The sequence below is a fragment of the Lynx rufus genome, unplaced genomic scaffold (genome assembly GCF_022079265.1).
Source record: "Lynx rufus isolate CCGP_SWC_20201006 ecotype Redwood Valley unplaced genomic scaffold, mLynRuf1.p SCAF_5, whole genome shotgun sequence".
NCBI lineage: Eukaryota > Metazoa > Chordata > Mammalia > Carnivora > Felidae > Lynx > Lynx rufus.
In genome coordinates this window covers 4,069,539-4,096,973 of record NW_025814867.1, presented here as the reverse complement: position 1 = coordinate 4,096,973, position 27,435 = coordinate 4,069,539, and the positions used below count along the sequence as shown (strand labels likewise).

The window sequence follows — 27,435 nt, the reverse complement described above, 5'->3', positions numbered from 1 at the left end:
GGTTAAGTCTGAAACGTCTCACTGTGGAGGAGAGGAAATGGAGCCACAGAGACGTTAACTACCACAGCCAAGATTTTACTCTAGGAAGGAAAGAGTGGGGCCAGAGGTCAAATTCGGACAGACAGGTCCCCAGAATCACCTGGACCTACTACACTTCGAAGTGAGCGAGGATCACAGACACCACATAGCAGACAACAATAAATAATAGAAGGCACCGGAAAGTGATGCCAGGGGTGATTCATGGGATGCATGCTTCCTCCAGTCTTTCTAAATGTTCTCACGTGACCCTCTCGTACTCTTAGAATTCAAAAAAGTAACCAGAGAGATTGAGAAGAAACCAGGAGACAAGGAGTGAGTCCGAACTGGCTACGGGCAGTGTTAACTGTACCGTGAAGCAGGTTTGTGGTTGCCTCGTCATCACCCGTTCCGTCAGAAAACAGGAAAGTAAAGACAATGCAAAGGATTGCTAATAAAAACCAAAGAGTATGGAATGACTGTATCTACACCGATGTGCAGTCAAAGGAACTAAGTCTATACAAAATGTGTCAGAGAAATGTCAAAAATAAAACTGAAGGGAAACACACTACAGACAAACCAAATACTGTAGAGCATTGTTAAAATCTATTTTTAAAATACCCAAAGAATCTCAAGATTGGTTACATAAACATTTAAAAAATTTTTTTAATGTTTATTTATTTTTGAGACAGAAACGGAGCGTAAGCAGGGGAGGGGGAGAGAGAGAGGGAGACACAGAATCCAAAGCAGGCTCCAGGCTCCGAGCTGTCAGCACAGAGCCCGACGCGGGGCTCGAACTCACGGACCGCGAGATCACGCCCTGAGCCGAAGTTGGATGCCAAACCGACTGAGCCACCCAGGCACCCCACTAATTTTCTTTTTTTTTAAGTTTGTTTATTTATTTTGAGAAAGAGCACACGAGCCAGGGAGGGACAGAGGGAGAGGGAGACACGGAATCTGAAACAGGCTCCAGGCTCTGAGCTGTCGGCACAGAGCCCGACGCGAGATCGTGACCTGAGTCGAAGTTGGAGGTTTAACCGACCGAGCCACCCAGGCGCCCCAGGTATATAAACATTTAAATGATCACAAAACATGTTTGGTGCTTAGAATAAATATCAAAATCAATACAACTCAATTGCATTAAAAAAATCAAGTCAATAACAATTACAAGCCAGACTGGCCTCAAATTTCTTAAAAATTCAAGGACATTTTTACATGGAGCCACTCAATTGAATATTGTGTTCTAAACTGACTTTCCTCTACAAAGGAATCAACCAAGAAGCATCAGGGACAATTAACAGTTTGTGGAGAGACCCTGTAACTTAAAAAAAAAAAAGATTCCCTTCTACTTTGTCAATTTGGATTCAGAGAAAGGTACATGGGTGACATCTGTAATCATATGGATTCACCTTTTTTTAATGTTTACTTTTGAGAGAGAGAGAGAGAGAGAGAGAGAGAGAGAGAGAGTGAGCAGGGGAGGGGCACAGAGAGGGAGACACAGAATCTGAAGCAGGCTTCAGGCTCTGAGCCATCAGCACAGAGCCCGACGCGGGGCTCGAACTCCTAGACCGCAAGATCATGACCTGAGCCGAAGTCGGACGCTCAACCCACTGAGCCAGGTGCCCCCGGTTTATCACTTCCAAACAGCTCCTGCCTGCAGCCACTGCTCTTTGAGGGACAAGGCTGGAGCTAAGGGCTGGCAATCTGGAGAAAGACCCGAGGAACCCTCACACCTTGAGCAACGATCTGGGTACTTTTGACATCACAACAATACACGCCGTCATCTTTTTCCTTTCAAAACCACAAAGACCAGAATCAGTTGAATACCTTTTCATTTAATCTACAGCCAAGGCATACAGAAATGACTAGAATCCAGCCCCACTCTCTAGGGGAACCCAGGCTTGCTCACAAAACGGGGGAGTGTTCGTTAAGTGGCTTCTTCGTCAACACGATTGCCTTAAATGGGACGGTTTCACGAACTCCTGTGATGTTTCCCCAGAGAATCTGTTTTCTTGTTTCTCAAATATAGGAAATAGCTAGTCTTGAATGTTTGATATGACCTCCTAACGTCCACGTGGATATGTTCACATTACATAAAACAACTCTTGTCAGCCATTTTAAAAAGACCTAACAACTACTGCTCTGGAGAAATCGATACATAGATGTGTGTGAATCTCCAAGTCAACACTTTGATTCTGTAGCTTTTTCAGAGTGTTCCGTGTAGATAGCATTGTGCCTAGAACTTTCAGTTGCTTTAACTTCTTTGCTTCTCCAAAACACCAGCTCTCGTCATCTGATCTGAGAGATGACTTTCAATTAACATAATAAACAACCAACCAACCAAAAAGCTTAGCCCAAGGGCAACAATGAGGTCCAAAAGCACAGGTCTATGTTCGTAAAGTCCACACAAGAGCTACAGCTCGGTCTGCCTCTTAGCGCAGTATCTTTCCAGGCTGCCTCTGTGCATATGTTCAGAGTCACAAACATACACCCAAACATTCTTATATTAAGCCCGCGCATTCTGACTTAGGATGGTATCCTCAGCTTTCTCCTTTGAAAGAAAGGCAATTCCTTCAAGATTGGCAAATCCACTGGTCTCAAAAGAGGGGAAGTCTTGCTTGTTTCATGCACCTAAACTTTTTCGTTATCACTTGAATGTCAGAGAATTGTCCCCTAACTAGGCCACTCGCACGCACACACGCGCGCACACACACACACACACACACACACACAGCAGGTGGGTTAAGCCACTCAGAATGTGCAAGTGACAGTTCTCGCAGGCCCCTCCCCGAATGCCAGATCAGGCCACACTGCAGCCTGGGGCTGGTTCCAGCTCAGAGAACAGAGTAGCAGCTGCTGGGAGCTGGCAGCGACTCAAGTCTCAGCTGTATTCTTGGCCCCCTGCCTCCTCCAGGCACTTACTAGGGGCGCGTGACCAAGGAAACAGCTGAGCCCCCCCCCTCCAAGAGGAAATGCAACCGCCATAGCCCCCACCGCCACCTGCTCTGGGGCCAAACAACCACCACGGTCCTGTTGGCTCTTGCGGGGGGGAACATGGACTGCTGAATCACTCCTGAGCACGCCTGAGCTGCTCTGCCCGGGACAGGCGAGCAAAGGCATAGTCCGACAGGCCTGGGCGGCATCACCCGGGGACCCAACCTGGCAAGGGAATCCGCTACGGTTTGGATGTTCAAATCCCAGGGACCCAGTCAGATGCCAAATGCTGCTTTGGATGTACTCTCTGTAGAATTTTCCTAAGACACCTCCTCTGCTGAACAGAAATTTTGATTTGGGGTTTGCAGTGGCTTGCAACACGGCTGAGGGCACAGGGGGCGGGCAAGTCCCTTCCGAGGTCACCAATCTCCAGGAGTCCTCTCAGCACAACAGAAGTATGAATACGAAGCAAATGCATGAAATGTCTTGCCCCTTCCCTGGCCTGCGACTCACGGCGTGGCCTTCCTGGGGGGCCCTGAAACACAAGACACGGAACCGGGACTCGGACAGCTTCAACTGCACTCACGTCAGTACTATTAAGAGACATCTGTGACCTCAAACGTTGTGAAATCTCACCCTCCTCTGAGGACACGCCTGTCCGGATCTCGGATTAACACGAGAGGCACTGCTGTACCTACGCTATTGAAAATTCTTCTGGAGAAGGGCAGAATGTTGACACCGTGCCAGGCCCACATGGGGGTCTCTTCTTCAACGGTCTCTGTTTCCTGCGTGCTTTGACATCTTCCTTGATAAAAAGCTGGGAGTGTAGCAGTTCCTTTGGGCTTATGTAATCTTTGGATACGAATCCCCTGCACCCAAAGTGGGCTTCAGTCCAGATAAGAGAGACCCCGATTGCTGGGAGACCGATTCTTGTTTCCAGGGAGAAAGGGAAGAGGTTTGAAGACTTATTACGGGCTACGGGTTCTTTGAAAACCTGACCCACATCTAGTTAAGGTTTTTCTCCCCAGGAGTGACGCTAGACAATTTTTATGCGATCCTGGTGGATTCTTTGAGACCGACTAGGTCCAGGGCATCCCGGTGTTCAGTTTCTACCTTTCTGGTCAACCTCGGGGGTCGACCCGGATCCCTCTCCAAGGAAGGACGGGTTGCTTTTGGAGGATTATTTCAGCTGCAGAGAGCTGAATGGCCCAACGCCACACTGATGGAGGTGGCTACGGAAAGCCTGGCTCCCTCAACCCCAGCAAGACAACCCCAAGGCCATTCTAGCCGCAGAACACCCCAAGGAGCTGGTCAGATCTGTTCTCATCCTTCGCCCACGCTTGTCCTCTCCCTCTTCCTCCATGGCACTGGGGCCAAGATTTCCCCTTAGTAAACATCCTGCACCCCAAACTCCGTCTCAGGGTCAGCTTCCCGGAAGCCTACCTGGGACACCTCAGGACATCCCTTTGGAAGGTGGAAATCACACCGTGGCAGGAATGAAACCCAGGTTCCGAACCACTCGCTGGCTCCAAACCCTTGTTCGTTTCCCTAACCCCGGACACGTCATCGCTCAAGTTACCACCCTATACGTAGTTCCAAAAACACCGGCAGGCAACAGGATGCTGACACCCAGTACACATTAAAGATATCATGATGACATAGGAGGTGGTGCCTTTGTTAAGCAGTTTCTACAAATTATTGCAGTGACGTCCTCACAAGCACTAATAACTAGCTGTCGCTGTTTCCACTCTACAGATGGGATAACTGAGACGCACAGCAGGGCCAAGGAACTTGGCCCAGGATTATACAAATTAAGAGACACTGACCAAGCCTCACTTGATCCCCAGGAGATATTTATTATGGTTGTCTGTCTACGGCACCCTTGCCGCAAAGAGGCAGGACAGATGCAGGTCAAAGAGAATTGAATGTGCTGATGTCTGAAATGTTATAGCCAGCTGTTCGAGAAATCTGTAAGTATTCTGATTTCTCTGTGCCATTCCATGCTCTTCCCGTATTCTAATACAGAAGCAGCCTAAACAGTTACAACAGCGGCTAACATTTGCACTGTGTTCCTATGTATTGAGCAGCGTTCTACGCCCTTCGCCAGGCAGGACTCACAGAGTCCCTTTGTCTTAGGTCTTTCCTTTCGTCCCATCATAGAGAAGCTTTCTGGATAGGCCTCGGGAGGTGAATTTTCAGTAGCGTGAACCCTTACTCTCATGAGCACAGCTCGACAGCTGATTTTCGTACCATGACAATGAGTCAATAAGAGAATATGAAATTGCATTAGGTATTTGGTGTTTTACAAGGCTGAGAAGAATTGTGTTTTAACTGGCCAAAGTAACACATTCAGTGACTTGGAGGGCTTGGCCTTGGATGGCGCGGACGATCCACGCGTGTGTGATTGTGTGTGTAGCCAGGCCTGTCCAGGGAGCGCAGTCAATAAACAATTATTTATTCAGCTCCTACTAGGTGCATGGCATCCTGCCAAGGACTTGTGAGAGATATGGTGATGTTTTCGGTCCGGCACCTGCCTTGGGGAAATGTACACGGTGCTAGAAATGAGGACTTCCTCAGCTCAGCTTTTCAAAGACTCATCTTCTCTTTTTCTCGTAAGTATGCCGAACGATCAACTCCAAACGGATCCTTGTGGAGTCTCTCACGAATTTTCAAGGGGAAAAAGTTAGATTAGAGTCAGTCATGCTTCGGAGAAAACTCCTTTTCTCCCAACAAGGTGAAGAGAGCCGTGTTCTTACCAGTAAGAAAGGACCCATTTCCCCAAACGTCCTCGGTCAAGAATAATTGCCCTCTTGGGTCTGACAACCAGCCATCAAGAAGTGAACTTCAGGAATGTTGTTCCTCATGATCTTAATCTGTTGTTCCCCACACTGAACTGGTGGGAGCGGCCTCCCTCTCTCCCTCCCAGGCATGGCTCTCTTTCTCCAGACCTTTCTGCAGGGATGGGACGGCAGAAATCAGGAAGGAGAGCGCAAGCTACAGCCCTCGGCAAGGATGGCTTCAGGGGCCTGGGGGGAGCAGGGATGAAGCCGGGTTGCGCCCCGAGGGCAAGAATGCAGGGGGAGGGGGCTGCAGAGTTTTCACTGCTCGTATCTCTAAGGATCGAACCAGAATAAGAAGCTGAAGTCGAAAACCAGCAGAGACGTGGGACAGCAGTGGTCCTCTAGAGGCCGGACCTACCCTTTACACTTTGCACACTGCTCGGCCTGTGAACAGACCCGCCTCTCGCCCCGCTGGAGAAACTGAAAAGAACCATGTAAATGTAAACACTCAGAAGCGTGTTCCGTAACTGGGAAACCAGACCTTAGGATTATTTACTAAACCACCTTTTTGCACTGAACCAGGTCACAAAGAAAGGAGTCAGGGTCCCTAACCCGAGAGCCCCTGGGGAGGAGGCCGGGGAGGTTCGTCGGGGCTCGAGCCCCGACGTGGCCCTTGGCAGGGTGGCTCATGCTCTCCCAGTGCCAGCAGGTGGTGCAATGCACACCTGCGACTCTTGTTCACAAAACGGCTCTCGGAAGTGCCAGGATGACGTGAATGATGCGTCCAGGAGCCAGTGTCCCCGTGTGTCCCCTGGCTGAGCCGCTGGGACCCGTGTGGGGGTTCTGGCATAAACAGGAAGCCCCTCCACCTCCGCTCCGCGAAGGTTTCCTCGTTTAACAACAGGTGAGGGATCACTGCTTCATGCGACAAGATGAGATTTACAAGTCCCCTCTTCCCTTAGCCAGTGCCCGGCTGTCACCTCACTGCCGCGGTTGAGCCTTCCTGTGTGTGCACACGGAGCTCCGGCAGCGCCAAGAGGATCAGTTCAGCGCCCACCCCACGGGGTCCCAAAGTCGTCAGAGAGTCAGGCTGTATGCTCCCCCAGGACGGGGACTATGCCTTGCTTCTTTCAGGGTCTCTAGGAACCACCAAGGTATAGGGAACGCGGCAGGAAATTAGCAAACGTCTGTCAAAAGATACATGGCTTCTGGGAACGCTGGATGGTGTATTAATAGCATCATCTTATAAAACATTTAAGGCACGCACCTTGAAAAAAAAAAAAACAACTGACCTGGTGTGCGCTGGCTGTATGAAGAACGCGAGTGAGACCAGTAGATGTTTTCTAGAAATACACTGGCCACCTTATTCAAGAAGTCCCTCTTCTGGGCAAACTGTCCAGAGTTTAACAATGACTCACGCTCCTGATTTCCAAAATACTTCATCTGACTCATCAATAAGTCCTTACTGAGTGACTAGAGCGTCTTCAAGGGTACTAACGGGTATTTTCTCGGTAGATGGGTACATTAACATCCCACATAGCCGAGATTCAAAAAGACACAGCAATGCCATATGCATTCCCTTCTACGGATTCCGGGACAGAAGACAGAATCGTAAGTGAATCTAAAGGGAGATCAATGTGTTTCGAACTTGAGCTTATGACCTGTGAGTAAATCAGCAAGTCAAGTCATTGGCTTAACTTTAGTTTTTACAGTGAAATCTAGAGAACACGAATGGAGCGGAATGAAATGAGCCAGACTGGAGTACGTAAGAATTGGAGTACATCATTACCCTCAGTAAGGCCAGGACTCATTCTGTAAACTTTTATAATTTTGTTTCACATGTGTGTGTGGGGTGGGGGGTGGGGAGACAAGTCTGTGCACATCGACCTATGTCTGAGCGCTGGGGAGTTCATGAAAAAGTGTTTTTTAAGTTTATTTATTTTTGAAAGAGAGAAAAGGCAAGAGTGGAAGGAGAAGCAGAGAGAGAGAGAGAGAATGAGATTGAGAATCTCAAGCAGGCTCCACCCTGTCAGCGCAGAGCCCCACGCGGGGCTCGAACCCACAAACCCTGAGATCGTGACCCGAGCAGAAGTCGGATGCTTAACCCACTGAGCCACCCAGGCGCCCCTGACAGTATTTTAAAAGTCAGTCTGCGTCACAAAAAAAGTTGCTGGGATAGATCCCATAATGTTTCCACAACGGAAGGCTAATTGGAAATAGACATGTCACCCATGGCGTCTTGATTACCAAAGGCAGCGGAGAGAAAATAAGGGCTGTGATGGGGGTTCCTGCTGTGAAATCCAAACATTATTTGTGAGATGCAAAGACCTTATCATTTAAATATGAGGATTGATGCCTCTGATGAAGATAGAGCATCTTCGTTAAAACAAACAAATGATTATCTTGGACAACAGTGTAAACAAGTCCCTAATTCATGAAGCTGCTAATTGCTCTCCCCAGCTGCAGAAGATTGGCCTGTACTCCATGCTTCACCACGCACGGTGCACATAACACTTGCACACTCGCTCTCGAAATGCAGCCTCGCACAAGCCCAGACACACATACACCCCAGAGCCTGGGGGCCGAAGAGGGTCAGTTCAGAACGGACCGGTCTGGAAGAACAGCTCCTTAAGGATGTCGCGGGTTTCACCTTCCAGACCTAGATTTTCCATAGGAAATGAAACTCGTATGTAACTTACTTCATTTCCTCACCAGACTTCGGGATACGCCAGGAGGAGAAGAGCTTTGGCAGAAGCATGTCTTGTAGCCAAAGGAAGCTGGTACTTTTCTATCACTTTTTCAAAGCAACTCGCAAGATTGGTATCCAGATCCTGGTAATCCCACGTTCCCATAGTTACTCATATTTAATTCACTGAAACGCAGATGCATTAATTCGTGCTATAAAAAACAACAGCTACCCTGTTTTCCTATATCGTATTGTGCGCCAAATGCTACAAGGGACATGTGACACATAGCATTTTTAATCCTCGCTGCCGCTAATCTCATTTGCACATATTTAAAGACGGAAAGAAGGGAGGGAAGGAGGTGAAGGGGTGGACGGAAGAAGGGAGGTAGAGAGAGGGCAGGTGGGAGGAGACAAACATAAGTTTCAGAAGAGATGAGTCCCTGCCCAGGGTCAAACGACACCAATATTATTCAAATGCCTGTGCCCTGTCCATTGCCTACCACCACGTTGTTCAACCCATGCATTTGGTGAATGCAACACCCACAAATATAATCACAACTATTTACTTAAGAAAGATGCCAGATGACGGAGTAACCTTGCTGGATACCTAGCAACAAAGTATCATTTCTACTATTCCTAGCCAGAAACATGCAGTTAGTTTCTTATCAGCCAAGTTGACTTGGCTATCCCACTGACATACCCACCCCCCCAAAAAAAAAAGAAAAGAAAAGGAAAAAAATACTTGGTACTTGATTCTCTCACTGCTCTTAAAAGTGGGAAGTAAAGAGCTGCAGAAGACTCCGGCCTGTGCCCGAATGTTACCCTGTCTGGGGAAGGGCTGGTTCCAGGGTTCATGAGATGGTATCTTGACTGCCATGCTAGGATTCAGGTTTGGAGATTTCTTTGGGGAATGGGCCAGACCCTAAGGTGGTGCAGCCTCAACGCACAGCTATCTTTTGGGTCTGGAGCTGGGTCCAGCCACACGGGATCCCGCGGCATCCCGTGTGACTGGCTTCAAACTGGAGTCCGCACCTCCTTCCCAGTTAGGGCAGGAAGGCCAGTTCTGTACAAGAGTTGATGGCTAACTGGGGGTGGGGGTGGGGGTGATGCATCAACTGGAATGCACCATTAACAAAAATATTAGCCGACCCTCAAAGGAGAAAATACAGCAAAAAGAAAACACCACACAAACTATAGCGTTGTATAGTCGTGAACTTCTGGGACTCTGAATCCGGATCTCCAGGGCGGAAGCCTGCTTTCTCTACGTGTCCGAGCAAGTCTCTAAGCATCTCCATGCCTCAGTTTCCTCACTGAAAGTGGAGATAGGCAGAGCCCCTACCTCACAGACGACTGTGAGGAATAAACAAGTGAAAATATGTAAAGCACTCAGAAAAGCACCTCGCACATAGTTAGCGTGATGTATGTATCAGCAATTAGCTATCTCTTACCAAGACATGCACATGGGTCCATTCAACAGAGATTTGTGGATGTTACCTGATGAGAGCTCTGGCTAGAATTCAACTGCCAACACTTCCGGAGCCCCAGACCTTTTAGACACTTCTAACGACCTCAGTGTCTCTAAAAATTACAGCTACTTCCAAGTGATATTGGCTTCCTTCCAAAACTCCGAGGGAGCCATCACCGGGCTGTTCAAGCTGTGGATGGCTGGCAATTCGTGAGGCTTCATGCATGTACGTAGAGGTATGTGCATGACTGTTCTAGCCCTGTGTGTCTTTTCTAGCTCGTATAAGTGGTAAGAACAAACATGCCCCTGAAATTCACATTGAAAGAGAAGGATTCCGCCCCCCCCCAAAAAAAGAACAAAGGCGCAAATGGGATGACAGTGCTACAGGTGACCAGACCAAGATGATGTCGGGCAGAGTTTTCCACCTTCCAAATCTGTCCTCAGATCCCTGCCTGCAGCAAATGGCCTTAGGAGCATTTACAAAGAATCCTGCTTACAGAGATCACTTTTTTTCCTTTTGCTGGAGATAAAGTGTTTTGATTTATTTAAATCAATTGATACTTTCACCTCATGCAATGATGCAAAGCCAGTTACTTGGTGTAACTAAAAGACAGTATTCTTCTGATTTTTTTTTTCATTGTTACATCATCCGTTTTACACGATCATAAAATTATCGTATAGTAAACTTAGCTTGTTGGGGCTGGGAGCTGTAGAGTTCCATGGATTTTAACACAGGTATAAGCTTGTGTAACCACCACCATAATCTGGCTAAAGAAGAGTTCCATCACCCCCAAAGTTTCCTCATGCCATCCCTTCCGAGCACACCTCCTCTGTGACATATCTCCTGGCATTCACTAATCCATATTTCTCTGTCCCTGTGTTTTTGTCATTTTGAGATGTTATATAAATGAGATCACACACTCTGTGATGTTTTGAGATTGACTTCTTTCACCCAGCACAATGCCCCTGAGACCCATTCAAATTGCCACGTGAATTCATAATTTGTTCCTTTTTATCGCTATGTAATATTCCACTGTATGGATGTACCACAGTTTCCCCAGGCATCTTTGGAAGGACATCTGGGTTGTCTCCAGTTTGAGGCAATTATGAATAAAGCTGTTATAAACCGCTGTCTGCACGGTTTTTTTTGTTTGTTTTTTTTTTTTTTTTTGCATTCATAGTTTTCTTCTCTAGTGCTCACTAATTTTTATGTAAGTTTTTCCTTGACCCTGAGAATATCCAGTCTTGCGGACTCGGGATTATCTTCTCTCCGCGGACTTTAGAGTCCTACGCTGGAGACCCTCAGACTACAACTCGGGGAAACCTGCATCTATCTCCCTGTAATCACCCAGAACAGAGGCTCCAACCTCTTTTTCTAATGGAATTTGCAATCTTCTTCTCTTCTCTTAAGGTGCTATGTTTTAAAAATCGTTTTTAAATCAAAGCAACTTTAAATTCACTTACTAAAATTTGTCTCGAAGCCTTATGGCTTCTCGAAGCCTAAAGTCGAGAGAAATCTCTAACTTCTTGATTGAAAGGATAAATTCATCGCCCCACCCTCTGTTTCCATCTTGCCATTATATCACTGAAGACGGGCAATAAGGGAGTACTCGTTTTATAACATAACCAGATCCCAAATGTATGTATATACCAAAATATTATACCACATCTAATATGTACTATATTAGATACATGTGTGTAATTTTTATAATATAACCAGATTCCCAATGTGTATATATATATATATATAAATATATTCAATAAATATAAATCATATCATATATATAATATGGTATATGACATGTGTGTGTATGTATTTTAAAATACACACACACGTGTATATGTATAAAAGAGTATGCATACGTATTCATTTTCTGTTATTCTGTTCTCCCTTCAGAAAAAATTCCCAACAATAAAATTAGAGGTAATTCCCTAGTCGAAGACCAATATTTATCCAAGCAAACGTAGTAATGCATAAGATAAATTATACAGAAATTTAGGGCGATAGCCTCTCTGTATATAATGTAAAATACACTGCTACCAAATAAATCCTTAATATTTACCTATAGATAGTATTTCTAAGATTTTCCATTTCTTCAGGTTACCTAGATGAAAAAATCAATAAGATTATTTTGGTTGTTAATTTCCTTCGGGCCACAAACTACGGCGTAAACATTTACTTAGTAAAAAGGAAGCCCAGTCCCTAAATTTCTCCGTCCAATAACTTCACAAAGCCACTGCCTTTGACAAATCATTAATAAATAGGGTTATCACACCTAATCCACTTGACTTTTATTTCGGGGTGAGCTGAAATTTCTGTTAGCCTCACCACTTCCTCTATCTGAGAAACTGACTCCCCGAGGGTAGAAAGATAAAAAGGCTACTTTGATCCTGTACATCTGCCAAAAGCAACCGCCACCCTCTGCGACAAACAAGCAGGACGCAAGGGCAAAGAATGAGTGTACATGATGCTGCAGGTGTCTCGGGTTCACTTGGGACCAAACAAACTGAGGACAAACCGTCGACGAAGAGAGCTCACACTGGCGAATTGGAACTTCGAGTTTTCCTGAAGATAATTTCAGGGGGGAACATACTAGTTAAAATGGGTCATTTCATCCTCAATATCAGTAAATGGCATGAACACGTGTTGGCAGGTGGCCTGACAAGAGGTTTATGCGACCTGGCGTCAGCTCTTTCCCCTGGGACAGAGACAGAGTATAAATATACAAGGTAGCACTTTTCCCCAACTTGACACGGGGGGATAGCTCAGAACGCAGATTCAAAGAGCAAGACATAATGCCTTAACTACAAAGAATCACAAAAAAGTCTTGTCACACATGCACCGAAAAGCCCAAGCCTTGTGAATCCATTTGGAAAAAAAAAAAAAAAGAAAAAGAAAAAAAAAAAGAAGAAAAAAAAAAAGAAAGACAATTCTTTAAACTCCACTTAACAGTTGATGGGGCGTCTGGGTGGCTCAGTCGGTTGAGCCTCCGACGTAGGCTCAGGTCATAACCTCATAGTCTGTGAGTTCGAGCCCCACGTCGGGCTCTGTGCTGACAGCTCAGAGCCCGGAGCCTGCTGCAGATTCTGTGTGTCTCCCTCTGTCTCAAAAATCAATAAACGTTAAAAAAATAATAAAAGTTTTAAACTCCACGTACCACTTGATAAAGATCTTCAAAATCATTTTTCATTTGTGTTTTAAAAAAACTTTTAATTAATATTTTCCTTAATCACTTATCCCTGGGTATCTATTTTTATGCAAATGTGAACTACTGGGTCCCTTAAATCAATAGCATTGTTTCAGACTGTTGGACACAAGTAAGTAAAGATAAGTGTTTAGATATGTTGTAGTTTTTGTTCCCCCCCCTTAACCACGTGACACGTATTGTTAACATCTTATAAAAACTAATGCAAAAGAATCCCAACACCCCTTAAAATCATTGTTTATGTTTTTTTTTTCCCTCAGTAATCCACAGACAAAATACTTAGGACTCAAACTACAACTTTATATTATTTTCAAAACAAGTATTGACATATAATTTCATTGCACATTCTTATAGTTTTCAATGTTTTAATGGATAAACAGTCCCTGTAGGAGAAAGCAGGAAGGAGATAACATTTCTATTTTGTGGCAAATATTTTACAGAGGATAGCTCATGAAGGGAGTGCTGCTATCTACATACTGCAAGAAGGACACTGAAGGTCACTTGGCGAGGCCAGTGAGAAGCAGAGATGAGATTCAAGCTTAAACTTAGGTCACCTTGACCTCAGACCTATTGCCCTTCTTTGGCACCAGGAGAGGATGTGTCCCAAGCATGGGTGAAATCAGGAGCTGAGAATCTATTCTTGTCTCAAATGGCAGCCACAAGTACAGATTTGAGATGCAGGCAGACAGATTTACAGGCACTCTACCAGTTTCACAAGTTAATTTCCACATCCTTCTATGCCATGGCCTCACCACATACCCTTTCGCTACCCCCTTGGTTCTCAACTCCTAATCTGTAGGTAAGATCTGAATCCCTGTGTTTCCCATGCCTGTTGTATGTTACCGTGTAAGTTACACTGCAAAGAAAAAAACAGAAGGATGAAATATACACCATTCTTTTCCCTTAGACAAGAATCCCCCAGTATGCTACAACAGAAATTTTGCCACAGCTGTGATCACAACCGAGGGTATATTCATGTGGGCATTACATGAGCACACAGTCCCTTTCACACAACCACAGCTGTGACCACAACCGAGGGTAGATTCATCTGGACATCACATGCGCACACAACTCCCTTTCACACAAGGGGCAGCTCGTAAGTATCCGTTGACAGTCGCACTGCAAAACAATGGAACAAATTATTTTTTCCAAAACAACCACCCCACAACCAGCTTTCGATCAAAAATGATCCAGAGGCAAAGTCAGAATCCATAGAGGAAATCCTGATTTTTCTTATCACTGTCCCTGTGGCTTTAGCGAAGGATACAGGAAGAACTATAGAAAAATCTTGGATCTCCATCTTGATAAAGAGTTTTTGCCTGGACAAATGAGGTCGTTCAGAGAGCAGAAGGAACAAACCAAGGGAAGTAATCCCCGCAGAGCAGAACAAATGGCACTAATGACCTAATCAATACAGAAATAAGTACAGATTTCCTCCACCAATGGCCACTCAGTAGCTTCCCTGAAAAATACAGAAACATACCACCTTGCTTTCATTTAGATTTTCCTTAATGCTTATGGTGTATTTCATCAGGAATACCCCAAGTTTTGCTTTCGATCAATTCAGTAACATTAGATAAGTTCACCAAGACCTGGAGTAAAATATAGGGGTTCTTTCAAGTTTGCAGGTCTGGGTCCTTCTCAGTTCTATCAATTCCTTGACTACTGGTGCAAATCATATGATCCCCACCTAAGCCCCAGGATCTAATCTACAAGTGATGAAACAAGTTGGTATCTCCTCATCTTTTCTTAAAACATCAGAAGCAATCTATGCTCACAGGCAGGCCAAAACAATGATGTAATGTTGTCAGGTGATTTTAGAAAAATGGATTTTAGAGGTCTCTTCTCTTGCTAGATCTGTTGGGCCCATCTCGGATTATACAAATGGCCTTCTGTTGGATAGATCTATTGGTTTTACCTGCGAAGTGTACAAATCACGAGTCTACCTACCACAGTTGTATTTGAAGTCATTTCTAGTTCTTAGATAAAGTCTCAAATTGCTCCTGGAAGGGTATTCAGAGTAAACTCTCTGTGGTATTTCCAGACAAATCCAGAAGGAGGCCTGGTTAACTTTCTTTTTCTTTTTTTAATGTTTATTTGTTTATTTATTTATTTATTCATTTATTTTTTTTTAATTTTTTTCAACGTTTTTTATTTATTTTGGGACAGAGAGAGACAGAGCATGAACGGGGAGGGGCAGAGAGAGAGGGAGACACAGAATCGGAAACAGGCTCCAGGCTCCGAGCCATCAGCGCAGAGCCCGACGCGGGGCTCGAACTCACGGACCGCGAGATCGTGACCTGAGCTGAAGTCGGACGCTTGACCGACTGCGCCACCCAGGCGCCCCATGTTTATTTATTTTTAAGAGACAGAGACACAACGTGAGGGGGGAAGGGGCAGAGAGAGAGAGGGAGACACAGATTCCGAAGCAGGCTCCAGGCTCCGAGCTGTCAGCACAGAGCCCGACGCAGGGCTCGAACACGTGAACCACGGGATCATGACCTGAGCCGACAGAGAAGGCAGGCCCTGCTTCTGCTTGGTTAGAGCTGCATAGCTTCCGGGCAGGAAGAGGGGCCTGGAGACCCCCCCAGTTTGCCAAATTCTCTTCTCCCTCTCTTCCTTACCCTTGCCTTCTGCTCCAGCACTGCAAGCTCACTCAGCCCTCGGAGGAGTGAATTCTCTCCCCACATCCTGGATCACCTTCACCGTGGTTAATCTCTCCCCAGGCACCTGTCCAGTAAACATGAGTTGTCGCTAACTCTGTGTACCAGTGATTTGGAAATTGCTTGTGAACTTGCCTTGGCCCCATCCGCTCTCGCAATTTATTTATTAACTGAGGGTTGACCTTAATTCCCTTCCATGCAGCTGAAAAAGTCATCTACGTATTCCGTCAAAGCAGACCGAAGTTTTAGGGACTTTGTTACTCTTGTAGAAGCCCTAGTCACGGTCTGACATCTGTAGCAAGCACTTCCTTGTGAGAGCCCAAACAAATCTTGAGAGCAGTTACAATTTCCCCTATGCGGGAGGGCGTATCTTTGTTCTCCTTTTTAGAAAGATGAATGAATGTCAGGCCCACGTACGCTGACACTTTAGGGGAAAAACACAATTAAACCTTTACTTAGGGCTGCTTTTAAGTCCGGAGTGTTAGATGCCATCGACAATATAAAGATCAATTTTTAGTTCAACAAACTTGGATTAAAGATCGGCCACGTGCAAGCAAGAACTGCTAAGGGCAGTAGAAGAGGTAGTAGGAAATATGCTTTGGGGCCAAACTACTTTTTTGCTTCATGTGAGTTAGGTAGATGACTCATATCTAAGCATGTGGAGAATGTAGATTCTAGATACAGGTATAGATACAGATATATGCTGATTATAGATGAATATCATATATATGATAGACAAGATATATAACATACCTCTTATGTATGGGATCTATACTGTGGACAAGATATGTAATATATATGTTACATATATATATGTATGTATGTATATGTGTATATATGTGTATGTATATATGTGTATATATACATGACACACACACACGTACAAAATCTGTCTACCCTTTCCTTGTTTTCCAGCAAATATCACAATACCAAAGGATTCTAAGTTCATTCTCAGACACCTTCTGAGAAGCTTCATTGGATAACTTTTGGACTGTGTTATCCCTCAGAAGAACGGCTGATATGCAAATTATAATCGAAACCAAAACTCCATTATTCGGCAAACGGATCGCTTCGCACAGCTCACCTTCTTCGGTGTTGAACGTGACTGGTGGCTTCCGATTTCCTGACGGGGCCACCAACTGATGAAACCCCCCTTTTGAGGGGAGTGTCCCCCCTCCTCTGGCCACTTTCACCCAAGGGCAGAAGTGATTCACTTCGGCAAAAGAGCAAATGCCTCGGGATCAGAGGCCAGATCGGCTGCTCAGCCCAAACAACTCACTCAGTGCTTAGGAACCAAAGCCGTCGGTGGGGTGTCTGGGAGCCTACCAGTGAGACCCAAGTGTCACTTGCTGTAACGTCTCCGAGGCAGCTGAAGATATTTCCATCTCCCGTGCCAGTTCAAGTCTGCCGCTTAAGAGCTTTCACCCATTAACACAGGATTTAAAATCATTCCCTCACGGATCCCTTCCACCCCCTTCTTGTTCAGTTCTTTAGCCACCACTGGATGACCCAGTTAAACTCTTTTGGAGAAATAATATCCGTCCGTTCACTCTGTAGACAACTCTGAATTGGGCTGCCCCTTCCCTTAGAGCCGGGTTACACATCGGGGTTCTTGCAAAGTGCATGCTCCTAAAGCGACGAGTACCTTGGCCTGGCCTTCCGGATTTCATAGACACAGAAAAAGAGTAAAGCTTGTCTCCAACCGTGACCGTCACAAAGGTTCCTCTCCAATTGTAACCGTCAAACACGTTACGGGGCCGAAGAAAAGAGAGCTGTACTCTTACTTCCGAACAACAACAACAGCAAACCTTCAAGGGTGGTGTGGCTCATTTATGTAACCAGCTTAAATCTCTACGGTTTTTTATATGAAAGGTGATGGCTTCTTTTTAGTGAATGAAACCTACGTGCCTGTGCCGGGTACTCTGTATCGGCTTCAATCCTTCGGGGTGGGCCCGATCCCACTTCCTAAACGAGAAAATGGAAGCAACGCGACACGAACTAAACTGTTAAAGCCAAATAAGGAGTAACCTGTTCCTATCGGATTGTTGTCACTACGTAATTTCACCTGCAGAGACTGTGACGCACGGAGGGGTTCAGAGTTTTGGCCATCAGCACCCGAAGACTCAGAAGCCCGACATCAGGACGGGTTGTTCAGGTGCTAAATTGAGTGTTTGTTTATACAGATACAGGCCCGCTATGGAGCCGTGAGATTCGGATACACCACCAGGAGCCTTGTTTCGCGAGGCTTTTGTTTTAAACTTTTGTTTTTGATTCAAGTTTTGCGCATACCTGTACCCTGCAGAACCCTACGGAGTTCTTCCTTGGTCACAGCAAGCCCCGGGCTCCTTCTCAGATAAGCCTGGAGCACACCTTCCGTATACACCCCTCCCTTAGTTTTAACCTGACTTTGAATCGGAAGCTGCAGTGAATTCCAAACATCTGTCGACAGCTTCTCATATCCTATGTGACCAAAAATGCACCCATTGCGATCATCTGTGGAATAAAATAGTATCTCTCTTGGAGGGATATTGACATCCTGGTCCTAGAATGTATTCGTTTTCGTATGTAAACTCTCACATTAACTGTGTGTACTCTCTTACCTCTTGACACTGAAGGAAAAAAAACAAAACATTAAAAACGAAGTCATCCATTGTTGTGGATGAAGACAATTGCTATGATAATAAATAATAAAGATTGAGGCATCCAGTTAGAGTGTTTAACAGTGCTTAAGCAAATAGCAACAGGATGTGCATACAACACGATCTCATGCTATGTTATTTTATCTTTCCAGAATTCTGTTAGTGATTATGTGGAAATTTCAGGGTTGGAGAAAGGTTTCAATCCTCACAAAGGCATTAGGCGCCGTGACCAAAGTTAAATCATCGCCACAGTGGGGGGAAAAAAAAATGAAGACTCATTAATGCCAGAGAATTGTTTGCGGTGGGATTTTTGAATTTATCTTTAGCGCTCTGACAGTTCCCTGAAATTCCTACCGTACCAACATATCTAAGTGAATTTAAAATAAACAAATATAAAACCGTGTAATTTAAAAGTGTTACCTTTTAAAGTATTACTGTGATCATTTTCACAAACCAGAGAAAATCGGATCACAGATATGGCTGCAAAGTCCTGACAATTAATGAATTCAGTTAATGAATCTGTCCAAAAGCTCTTTAATGACTGAATCGTCAAATGCCAGCAATGATGGGACTTCCACCAAACTTACATACGTGTCAACAAGCAAAAGGCTAAGTTAAACAGGCCAGTGTGGAGTATAGACATTTTCTTATCAATAAACGTGAGAACTTTGTGTGAGGATTTTAGCTTGTGGTTCTGGAAACATTTTAAAATAGCTTTTTGTAAAAGCTGCAAAAGCAATGTAAAGCTCTTTATTTTCCTATCGAGTTTATGAGCAAATAACAGTTAAACGATTACGAGTAGTCCCTGAATTCCAGTGAGTCCTCATGACCTTCCTTCATCCTCTTTTGACCCATGTTTGATTCTTCCAGATCGCTGCATCAGTGATGGGATCACCTGAAAGCAATTCAAATTACCTGACCCATCAGGTGACAGGTAGGCCCCGATTCACACACCAAGGGATAGTATACTTGGATCTCGAGGACCTTAAAACTTGAGAAACCGATGTTCTATTTTGTTTCCTAAAGGTGTCGAAACGTTTTACTTCAATTATTGGTGTTGCTTCATAATTTCAACTAGATCAAAATAAATCAAAATGCAGATCTTTCCCTTTAAGTATGATGCTAGGGACTAGAACGTTCTAAAGTAAGTATTATATCTCAAGCAATTAGAAGAAAAGCTGCTAAAGATATGAGCGCCATCCACCTCGTTTCCATCCCTTAGAGACGGTCTTCGTCCTTATCTCAAGTATTTAGTGTGTGATAAAGAATCCACGGACAATTATACAAATGCAAGAAATGTACCTCCATTATTAAGAACCCCTGCACTAAATGTAGTGAAGAATGAGTACGTGCCTTGAGTGAGACAATTTTGGACTAATTCCTCAACATTTTAATTGCGTCGGAATTGCAGTGCTACCCTAATACTCATCACTTGATTACAACAGGAAAAATCTTATATAACCTGTGGCGGTGACATGTACATTAAGCAGGGGTCCAAAAAAAAAAAAAATGCCAGAAGAAATCTCCTTGGGAAGAGTGTGTAGAGGAATTCAAAATATTGATCTACTCTGGCCCTACGTAGTGATTAACACCCATTCCATCTGGCAACACTAAGCTCCTTGGGGGCAGCAAGGAGGGAGGAACGTTACATGATGCTGAGAATTCAGCTGGAAAGTGGAGAGTCAATTTGGCGTATTCAAGCCAATTCTTTTCTTTTTTGGTTTTTTCCAATATGCTCTCCATTTTCCTGGTATAATTATTTCAATTCACTCTTTGGTTTCCTTGCCCAGCTATCTCCCAGGGCGCAGAAACGTCCCAGTGATCTTAGAGAAAGGTGTCTTCAAATGTTGTGCGGGCATTTTATGCCACACGGGGGCGGGGGAGGAAATCACCAGACTGCAGACGATTTGGAGACCATACGATAACAATGCTACCAAACATTCAAAACTGCTGAATGCACTCGATACTCCGTCTCAAGCACTTGATTCTTTATCAAGAATACTGTATTTATGTATATAATTGAAACACTTTGTATCTCGGCTGAGATCTGATCCCCATGGAAATGAAACTGTCGTGAAGTAAAAACAAGGAATAAACCCTGTGAACATCCAGGGCTAAATTTAATCCAAAATGAGCAAAATTCATTTAGATAAGGCACTAAAAAAACCAATTTATTAGAACTTGGCATTAAGGTCCCTTAAAGTAACACCCACAAGCAAAGACAGCCTGAGGAAAACAAACCCAGTCACAAACACATCCTGCTAACATGCTTTTTTTGCCTCCAACAGTCCTTCAACATTTACTTACATCGCAGCTTGAAATTATTTATCGTATTTAATTCTAAATATTAGAATGAAAAACAAAAGGAAGAAAAGTCAGCGGACACAAAGAGCCTCTGGAATCACAGATTTCCTAAAAAAATAAAGGTCCTTTGTCTAAAGAGAGGAAATACGTATTTTGTAAGTTCATCGCTGACTTCAAATACGTCCAGAACTTTCCAGGTGACATAATGCATTGCTAAGGAAGCCAATTCTTTTTCTGATTAGAAATTCACAAATTTCTAAACACACTACCACTGTGTGGTACCAGTTAGAACGATGCCAATACTCACCACCTGAAGAAATGACTTTCACGGCCGCATCATTTTTAAACCCCATCTTCCTTCTTAACCTTGTCGCAAAGCAGATCTGAATTAACACTAACTCCTACGGAACCGGTTCATTTGCAATTTCCAGCCTTACGGACTTCAAACTGTCTCCTAATCCTGACGAGGACCCCCAGTTATAGTCCCTTCTGGCTGCGTTGTACCTTGTGTCTTCAGTGGCTGACTCATTCCACGCTCTGCTCATGTAGCTTATCATTATCTTGTCCACAGGCAAAATCTACATTGAATTCAGATGAGAATGGCCCCTGATTTGAGACTCTTGAGAAAGGTATCAGCACTGGGGTCCAAGGAGCATGACCACTAAGGGAAATGTTGCAGCCCGTGTGGATTATAATTTTCCCCTCTAAAAGTACAAAGTAGAAAACACGAACACCGGCAACCAATTACAGTAACTCCTTCCAATGCATTTCCCTTAGTGGTTTATTGTGGGTCGGGGGCGGGGGGGGGGGGAGTTAATTCTTCACAGAATGGACAAGATCTAGAACAACTCTGTACACTGCCCTAACAGCTTTATTTAACACTACTTACGTAACTCACTTCCCCACTGAATAAAAACTTCTCACTTTTCCTTACGTTTATCAATTTTGAAACTACGTAGGCATTTGTCTAATCAGCTTCGCTTCGAACAGGGATATAACTCGATCACAGCATGTTGTTAATATGAAAACGAACAACACAGACCTTTAGGACTGGACATTTTCACTGTCTACCTCGAGACAGGTGTTCTGCATTATACCAGTGTCGCAGACAGATGGCTTCTTAGGTTTTACGCACTATGACATTAAGATATCTCCCCCCTCGTTATAACGTTCCAAAAATTACTAGTGCTCCCCCTGCTATCTACAGTTTAAAAATGTTTAAACTGAGATGATCTATTGTGCTTATCTCAAAGGAAGGAAGGAAAACAACTCGAATATTCTACCAAGTTCAACCCAAACTTCCTGCTTCGGTTGCCACAATTCTGGACCCAAGTTTATGAAAGAAACACAAAAAGTCACAAGGCAGAGCTTCAAGTTACAATATCTTAGAAGGATGCTGGTTATTTGATGCCCCCCAAACATTTTACAAGCTCCAAACCCTTCACGAGGACAGTATTTTAGGGACCTAAAATGATTCCTGCACTTCTCACCATCCAAGAATACGACAGCTCGTAGGAAAAATCGTACGTGTGCAGCAACTCCTTGGTTAGTGTCTCTTTTTTAAGTTTTCAGGCATTCTAGTGACTGAGTCTTGCTTCTAAGAATTACTGAAGAGGTTTATGAAAACACACAGCAGACTATTCATGTGTACTTCTCCCATTAAAATCAACTGATTTCTGTTAGCACTGTATATCAGGACTAATTAAAATGACCGTTTCCCACAGCCAGTCTGTACCTTTTCAAACATCCTTCTCCCGTATCCAAAACCATGCACTGTTCTGTCTTCCATCATGCTTCTTTTATTGCTGAGTGAGGCGCTCGCTCCTTCATTAAATAGCATTAAAAATAGACAGCACCGAACTCCCCAGGGGAGCATGCTCTAACAGGGCTAATGCCACAGTTCTTAAGGTAACCATACTCAGCTGGGATCTAAGAGGGAAAGTCACTGGAAGGTCAGCAATTTGCAAATCTAACAGCGCACACAAACCTGTCTCTGAGCTGAACACCGGAAAAGAGAAACCAGCGTGTTGTGAAATTAAGTCACTGAGAAGCTGAAAGTCAATTTCTAAAACTGTGTAAGTTGCTTTAAATATGCCTTACCTAAACCAAAGTATTCTGTTCAACAGGCATTCACCTACCGCAACTGGGTTATATTCTCACTCATCAACTAACACAAAGCACGTCCGGAGAAACGGAGCCATGGAGGCATAGCGTCTGAATGTCTTAAAAACTGCATCTAAACCAAACTGTTTAAAACAAGCAAACAGTATAGATAAGCAAGGACAGGGAGAGGTCAGCCTTCTGCATCGTTTGTGATGAAGCACAGCCCTTAAAGAATATACGAAACCCATGCTCCAGAAAATTTTAAAATATTCTGCTAGTTGAAGTGACAAGAAGGAGTGAAGGAATGTGACAAGAGAGGAAATACCGGATCAAACACAAATACATACCTTACAAATCCCATACAGACCCGAAATGAGCGCACGTAATTTCTCACATGCGATCCACATTAGGTGTGCAGCAGAAGCAATTACTGCCAAGATAGTAGATTACTTGGCTATTCGAACAGAACACGCTAGAACTCTTCAAGCCACCGTCTTTGGTGAAAACGACATTAACCAAAATCCTATTAAGACAGGCATGTCCCATGGTGACACAAACACAGAGGATCAAAGGAGTGGGAGCATTTATTTTTAAGTGCATGTCAAAGGTTCCCTAACTTTCAGCAAATGAAAGATGATTCCCCGTCATCTCCATTTCTCTGTTTCCTTAAAACAATCATAGCAATTTTGATCTCCAAAGTAAGCGAGGAGCAGGTGGGAACCGTTTGGAATTATTCAGCATTTGAGCCAAATCTTGTACAGATTCCTTTCAACTTTGGGGGATGTCATCCTTTTGGGAGAGGCTACAGTGTCACACCCATAGACTCTAAAAATCAGCAATCAAAAGGGATATCTGCCCTCTAGACACATTCTCCAGAAAACGATTTCCACCAGCCTTGCAATGTCCACACTAGCCTCCCAACCCTTTGTAACTTTCAACGCCTCCTTGCTTTTCCTTTTAGACTCGGACTCGGTCCTTATCTTGTATCTTGGGGAGGTGATCAAGTACTGAGCCACATCCACTCCCGCTCCATTTCCATGCAGAAACATGGACTGAGTCAATTTCTCTTCCTTAAGAAACTTTCTCAATACCTGTACTATTCCAGGCAATTCCACCAACCGTATCTACAACCTGAGACAGAAGACATTGCATTCGGAGTTTGCAATGAAACACACATTTCAAACACGTAAAAATAAAAGGTCACCACCATCGTCTCTACCCGCCCCCTTCCCCCACAAATCCCCTGGGAGCCGGGACCCCAATTCCTGCAAGAGCGACAAACCCATGGCAACTTCTCCGCCCCTTGCACGGTTCTTTCAAATGGAATGAGAGGGTCCCAAACTTTCTACCACGAAACCCGCAGACATCGCTGTAGACTTCGCCCATGAGGAAAACTGCCCTCCTCTGTTCTCTTCCAGCTTTCCCTGTCTGCCTCATCTGGGGGAGGGGAGTCTGCCCCTCCCGTGATGAAACACAGAAACACAATCAATACATGTACAACATCAACGGTTTTCTACAAACACGAAGGAGGGGGAAAAAAAAAACAGACGATAAACAATTCCAAAGAAAAGCACAGATAAACGGCAAAAAGGAGGGGGAAAATCACAAAAGACGTGCCAGGTTCACGTCGGAAGAGCTTGATTATTACCTTGACATAACAGTGGGTATCCCCCCAGCGTCTTGGTGCCTCGATTGATTTGATTTAGTTTCTGGTTTTTACTAATACCGTTTCTCAGTGATTGAATTGGCTGGATTTGTTTGGCTTGGCGCTTTTTTTTTTTTTTTGGTCGATTTATTTAACTGCTGGTAAACCGAGCTCTCTGCAGCGTCGGCGGCTGGGATCCTCGCGCAGCTGCGGCGACCGTGGTGGCTTTGGCTGGCGACCCCGCTGCCCCCGCCGCTGGTCGCCGCTCCGGACGAACTCAGGGGGCGCCGCCGCCGCCGCCTTCTCTGTCCCGCTGGCTCCGCGGGGCGAACGATGCCCCCCGCCTCCGGTCCGGCAGTCCGTCCCTCCGCGCGTCTGTCCGTCCGCCTGCCTGTCGCGCAGCCCCGCGGCCCCGCGCGGGATTCTGGCTTTCCTGCGCTCCGCTCCGGCCGGCTGGCGGTCCGCGCGCGGCCGGTCTGTCCGTCCCTCGGCGCGTCGCGGTCCCGCTAGCAGGGCCGGGTCCCTGTTCCGGGTTCTGTGCCCAGCTCGCTCTCCAGCTCCCGCTCAGGGCCCCGGCCGCTTCCCTCGGACAGCGGAGGGCGTCTGGAGCGGAGGGTGCACGCGAGTGCTGCGCGCTCGCTCGCTGTCTCCCTCGCTCTCCCTCTCCCCCTCTCCCTCTCCTCCTGCCTCTCCTCTGCGTTCTGCTCTCCCAGACTCGAGCTGTCTAACTGCTCCCACCTGTCCGCGGCTCTGTCACTCCGTCGTCCCACCCCGAGCCAGCCAGCCAGCCTCGGCCCGTCCCTCCGTCCCGCGCCCCTGCCTCCCCGCCTCCGCCGCCGGCCCCTCCGCCCGTCCCTGCCCTCCCACGCACCCGGCTCCTCCCCGCAGCCCCGGCCGCATCCGTCCCCGCCCCGGCTGCAGCCTCCAGCGCCCCCGCCCCCCGCCCCCGGCCCGCCACACCCCGGAGCCGGCCGCGGCCAGGCGCGCCGGCAGGGCGGAGGGGAGGGGAGAGGGGGGACGGGGGAGGGGAGGGGAGGGGAGGGGGGCGCCGGGGCCTCTGCCCCCGGGCGCGGCCGGAGTTGGCCGGGTCGGAGCGCGGGCACCTGCCGGGTGCGCCCGGCGCGCGCGGGGCCATCCGTCCCCCTCCCGCCCCCCCCCCCCGGCGGTCTCCGCCAGTCCCGACGCTGGAGACAAAGCGCCCGGGCCACGCGCGGCCGCACCGGCGTCATTAATCAGAGGGGAGCCTGGCACGCCGCCCCCTGCCCCTCCGCGCCGCCTCCCCGCTCCCCCCGCCGCGTACCTGTCCCCGGGGCGCCGCCGACTCCCGCGGACGCTCGCCCGGGCCCGGCTCCCCGCCTTCCTCCGCTGCCCACTCCGGCGGCCAACTCTGCGGAGAACACCCCGCAGCGGCGGCCCCTCACTCCGCGCGACCGCGTCCCCGCAGTCGCGGCCCCTCACTCCGCGCGAACCAGCCGGAGCCCGCGAGCTCTCGGAGGCTCTCGGCTTCGAGCGGGACCCAAAGTCCAGGCGAGCGGCGCCCCGTGCGCCCCTGGCCCGAGCTGCGCGCCCGAGCGCGGGCCTGGGGTCGCCGCCGCGCCGCAGCGGCCAGGGCGCGGGGCGCCGAACAGAGTTGACATCCGAAGAAATTAAAGCGCTGCATTTCCCGTTTGTTCTGCAGAAGTGCTATTTTTATTATCTGTAATTCTTTTTTTTTTTTTTTCATTGTCTCGGGGCACACACTACCAAAAGGGAAAAAAAAAAAAAAAAAAAAAGGAATCGTGGAGGAATGGGGATACGTTTCCGGAACACCGCCCACCCTTCCCGAGTGAACGTGGAGCCTACTTTTCCAACATTATAGGTCACCAGCCAAGATAGATCACTCTGGCTTTCTGCCCCCCAGCTGAGAGCAAGGCGTTTGATTCTGGGCTTCTTTGCTAGGTTGTTATTAATGTGAAGCAAAATTATACTTGTGCGCGTCTGCATGGAATTGCCAAAGCTCATTTTGACGGGATCCAGCGTTTCAGACGCTGAATAACCGTGTATCTGCTGCGACGAACGCCCCATCCCACAATAAAGGGAAGAGGAGAGAAAATCAACTCTCACCAGCTGCAATTAGTAACCCCATGAATAGACAACAAATAAATAACCAGCATAAACCATGCCACGAAAATTTCCACGTCCTTTTAGTTTCATGTATTGGCATCCAGTCCTAATGGCAGACATCATAAACAGATTTATTGAGGGATATGCCTTCCACTTTTTGTAGGGATGTAATTTCAACGGCTATTTCCCTGTTCACATAGTCTAAGATATTGATTATAAATATCAAACAGATGACGCGCGTAGTTCTAGAAAATTCTGTAAAGATAGGATGATGTTGTACTGGTCCTTCATGAACCGATTATTATTTTCCAAATATTCGAAGTTGTCTCCCTTGGGGGTCAGCTCTTGAGTTGCGCTGCATCGTCAATTCCCACAGTTGGGGCTGCTTGGGAAGAGGGTCAGTGCACTTGCCTTTCCTTCTGGACAGGACTACCTACCCCCGAAGCATCTCTTGAATGGGTGGATGCGTAATCTACTGACAAGAAATCTCAACAGCTTACTCTTAACACACAGTTTTCCTTAGAACGAATCAGATTTCACCCTGAGAGTTGAAAAAAAAAACAACAAAAAAACACAAAGAACAGAAGGAACTCCATATAGACTGGATATAGAAATTATAGAAATCGAGTACCGGGAGGGGGAATCCAATCAGTTCTCTTAGCACTGGTTGTATAAAAGAATGAGACAGAATACGTCAAGAACTTCAGTGCGTAGACAAACATGATGACAAAATCTGCATTTTCTCATGGATTTCAGCCTTTATTTGAAAAAGGAAGCACCCCGAGAAGAATAATGTTAACTTGCTTCAACCAAAATTTTCTACCTTTTCTCATAATATTTTGTCAACGAATTAGGCACTGGAGAAAGTTCAAGTGTATGCGAGGGCATGTAG

General features: G+C 46.1%; 1 protein-coding gene across 6 annotated transcripts in view; it reads right to left on the bottom strand.

The window, feature by feature from the left end:
- ARPP21 (cAMP regulated phosphoprotein 21) overlaps nt 1–25,226 on the bottom strand; it is a 155,648-nt gene extending 130,422 nt beyond the window's left edge. For all 6 annotated transcript variants that reach the window (XM_047099154.1, XM_047099151.1, XM_047099155.1 and 3 more), the window contains exon 1: nt 24,444–25,226. The gene's annotated coding sequence lies outside the window, so the exon portion shown is untranslated. The remainder of the gene's footprint in view (nt 1–24,443) is intronic.
- Nucleotides 25,227–27,435: the final 2,209 nt, after the last annotated feature.